The sequence below is a fragment of the Frankliniella occidentalis genome, unplaced genomic scaffold (assembly GCF_000697945.3).
Source record: "Frankliniella occidentalis isolate FOCC.00 unplaced genomic scaffold, Focc_3.1 Scaffold157, whole genome shotgun sequence".
NCBI lineage: Eukaryota > Metazoa > Arthropoda > Insecta > Thysanoptera > Thripidae > Frankliniella > Frankliniella occidentalis.
This window is the reverse complement of record NW_026267283.1, coordinates 430,997-434,912: the sequence shown is the minus strand read 5'-3', so window position 1 is coordinate 434,912 and position 3,916 is coordinate 430,997. Positions and strand designations below refer to the sequence as shown.

Genomic DNA, 3,916 nt, shown 5'->3' with positions numbered 1-3,916 from the left:
GGGGCGGGGCGCGGAGATCCCATCGACTTACCGCCCCATTTACCTGCGCTTCCGGGCCGAGGCGAGGCATGGCCTTTCAGGTGCAGAGGATGCTAATCAGATCGACTCCGCCAGATTGCCTCTGCTGCTGCGCTCTCATCGCCAGCTCTTTTCTCATCGCCCGCCTCTGCCTCTGCTTCAGGTCGCGCCACTATTATCCCGGGGCAGCCACCACGCCACGCCACACCACGCCACCAGTAGTAGTAGTGCCCCCGGAGAAGCTGGAGCGACCCGAAGGCGAACCACTCCCCGCCGCTCCGCGACAGATGTGCGCGCCGACATTTACGGCGATCCGCCTCGACTTTATTTCCTTCGGATAATCCAAAAAACAGAAAACCGTCTTCTTATTTTCATTCTTTTGCAGAAAAATTAAAATTAGGCACTTATGACCCTTCTCCCCTTTCTCTCCCCATCCACACCTTTTCTGCGTGACACCGCAACGACCACGAGTGCCTCGTTTCTACAGATGCATCTTTTGGCCGGTACGCGAATTCATCGGATGGAACGTCAGACAAATGTTTCCTTATCTCCTCCGCCCCCTTCCATACATGCGCGCGCCCCCGCCGCCTCCGGCCGCCTGCCTTGGCCTGGCTAGCACACTGAGCATATAAAAGGCCTATCTGCAAATCAAAACGTAGTCCTTCTTGAGGGAGAGAGGGACTTTCTAACGCAGCAGTAGATTTTTTTTTCGTCCCCGCGTTATGCGCGGCAAGCGAGCGTTGCAGAGTACATAAACATACAGCGCGCATTATGGCCGCGCACGCACTTTTTTTTTTTTACAAGTTGGGTTCCTCTGAGGTACACCTCTATGCTCGCAAAGGCAGCGCACCTCATGCGAAAAATTTACGTACTAGGAATGCATGCGCGCATGAGACTGACTGCCATGCTCATGACAGCCATACCGCCGCATACCTCCCCTCGCCTTGCCTTATGGTTAGCCTTGATCGTATATGACGTCGCGGATGCTTGTTGCAGAGAAGCAGCAGACCGACGCGCGGGCCGACGAAATAATCAGGTCACAGGAATATCCAATGTTGTAAAGTTAGGCGGCCTTTAAAAGAAATGTATACAGGATGGGTGTTCCAAGTCGTACTTTTTTTCTAGTTATACTGTACTGGATATGCAGGCGTGCGGACGGGTTGTAAACTTGCACGGGGCCATAAGTGACCGTAATAAGTCGTCGTGGCGAGAGTCGAAAGGCAAGCCCTTTTTTGCAGTTTCTAGTTTTTAGTTCTTTTCATATTTTTTTCAATTGTTTGGTTCCTCATCCCGTTCTAACCTACACCTCATCACCAACCAGCGTGTCCTGCTCGCGCACAGGACGGCCATACTCGCCATACTGGGCAGCCAGACGATGCGCGACGGCGTTTGATCGGGGAAGCAGGATTTTCACGGAATCAAACGCGCCATTCGACACCAAGTCACGATGACAAGAAAATGCTCCGATTCCATAAAGTGACACGTCGCGGCGCAAGGCACCGGCAGCCTCAAGCGATATCGCCTGCGCGGCGACTAACAAACTCCTCTCCTTTTGCACACACACAGACACACGCACGGTCGCACGCACACAGATGCACGATGCGGCCACGCCTTCGCAACTGCAGTCAAGAGACCAGAAGTCCGTGCGATGCCACGCCGACATTTGCACTCGGCTTGAAAACTGGTTTAATTTTGCTCAGAAAAAACGGAGGACAGAGACGGGAGCGCGACGGGCGGAGAGAGAGAGAGAGAGAGAGAGAGAGAGAGAGAGGGAGAGGGAGAGCGGGGGGAAGCAAAGGACTTGAGGAAGAGGGAGGGAGGGGGCGGGGGGAAGAAGGCACAGCGTAGGCAGGAGCACAGACCTTCCCAACCCTCCTCTCTCAAGACTGGTCGAGATATGTTTATATGTCCGGTGTTCGATCGATGCCTTTTTTTGCTACCCCTTACCAGCGGACCACTTGCGAGCAGTTGTCGTACCCCGATAGTCTTCGACATTAGGCGCGTCCTCGTGAGCAGCAAAGTCACGGCTCAACGCAGCCGCGCGAATGAGACATTCCCATCTCCTTTCGAACTGGTTAAAGTTCTAGATCCGACAAGGAAAAATGAAAAGAAAAAAAAAACTATGTTCAAGTCCAGGCGAACGGTTGGCTAGCGCGCGCAATAGCCCTGCATTCATTGGCCATCGGCGGCGGAAAGATGCGAGATCGTGTGGACGCCAGGAAAGGACAACGCTGCGCGCCATTTTTTGAAGACGACGCGCGACACCGCGACGCCGCCGTCGCAACGCAGTCGTCAAAATTAACGTACACCGTCGCGACGCTTTGGTATACTAGACGGACGAACGGGACGACGAACGCATATGCTCTGGTATCGGTCCGTTCTCTCGGCCCGTGCCCCGTAACCCCGTAACGTGGCGTGTCCGGTCAACGTTGGTCGTTTTGACATCGTTATGATGACAGTGATTTGACGTGATACACCGTGCGGCTAAGCGCAGTCGGATACTCCTCCCGAGACCGTCGAACAGACGAGACTGATAACAAAACGGGCGCGGAAAGTCTCCGTGAGCGTGTAACGCAGTCATACCCAAGTTTGGACCGGACCGGATAATTGATAAAAAAAAGTCTTTTTGTCAAACACCCCTGATCAGGGAAATCTTTCCCACGACTGAAGAATACATACATGTTTGTACCTCGTGTCGTTCAACCTGACGATACTACGGTTCACCCGCACGCTTTCAACTTGAAAAATGTCGCAATTTTGAGGAAGCCTTACCTCCAAAAGAGTTGAACTAAAGTGGTAAAATGTCGATTAAAATTGTGCCACCAAATCACTCTTCACTTCTTGCTCACAATTTCTTTCGGGTTAAATGACAACACCTCATAATAATGGTAATGTATATTCGAAGATTCAAATTTGCCGCCGCTATATGGTGCAAATAAGGGTAAACAAAACAAGGATTATGGCAGTGCCCACTACAGTTACCGGGACTTTTAGGTTATGTCGGATGGATATTTAGGTTCTCCTATTCAACAACATAGTTAACCATTTGTGGACCAACGTAACAGCGGGCACAGGGTCAGCTGAGCTATTTCTCAACGTTGAGCTCTTTTCTTTACTGAAGTATATTTACCATTCCATACTCTGTGCGTTTCGAGGTTATGTTACAACGCTCGCGAGACACCCTTTGGTGTTTCATTTTTCCCCGCTGGACCCACGACGTATTTTTTTTCTTCTACAGAAGCCGACTCGTGTACGTATGGGACTGACCTGGGTGAAAGGCCCTCTTCCTTGGAGAAAGACGGCGCAAAGTCTGCCTTTTTCTGCTCTCCGCCGCCAGCAGAAGTGAGCTCTAGATGACAACTGTCCACTCCACTCCGCCCCGGCCGGACAGGACATCATCAACATAGCACACTAGTGTCATCCATCTCTCTCGCTCGCGCGTCGCTCCCGGCCACACACCCGGCCCCGCCCGGCCACAGACACACTGAATGTGGCCTTATGGGGCCGTTCCGAATTCTTTTGCCACAGCCAAGTATGTCCATGCAGCCGCCGAGAAATTCCCATATGTTGGTCGCGCCAGTTGACTTGGCCATCAGAGCGACGGAATGAGCCGCAGCAGCAGCGGAGTCATGGCAAAAAGGGGGGGGGGGCAGATGATGGCAGAAAAAAAAGGTTGGGGAACTTATGTTTCGGAACAGTGTGTAAGTATGGCGCGGTAGTATCTATGACGACGACATACTCCAGTCCAGTCGCCCCCGTCGTCGTTCCGCGGCCCCCGCCTCGGGCCCCGCGCCCGCCGCCATCGTTGTCGTGGAGCTGCTGCTACAGGCCCTGCTGCAGGCCTCGCAAAAGATAATAAAATCGATCCCGGGGCATAAGCGGGTGGGTGGGGGGTAGG

The 3,916-nt window shown here is 52.9% G+C and overlaps 1 protein-coding gene across 4 annotated transcripts in view; it reads right to left on the bottom strand.

The window, feature by feature from the left end:
• Nucleotides 1-3,916, bottom strand: part of LOC113203346 (collagen alpha-1(I) chain-like) — a 148,085-nt gene that overhangs the window by 118,583 nt on the left and 25,586 nt on the right. For 2 of the 4 annotated variants that reach the window (XM_052271294.1, XM_052271295.1), the window contains exon 1: nucleotides 3,286-3,434. The exons of the other annotated variants lie outside the window; for them this stretch is intronic. The gene's annotated coding sequence lies outside the window, so the exon portion shown is untranslated. Of the gene's footprint in view, nucleotides 1-3,285; nucleotides 3,435-3,916 lie in introns of those variants that run through there. 4 annotated transcript variants of the gene reach the window in all.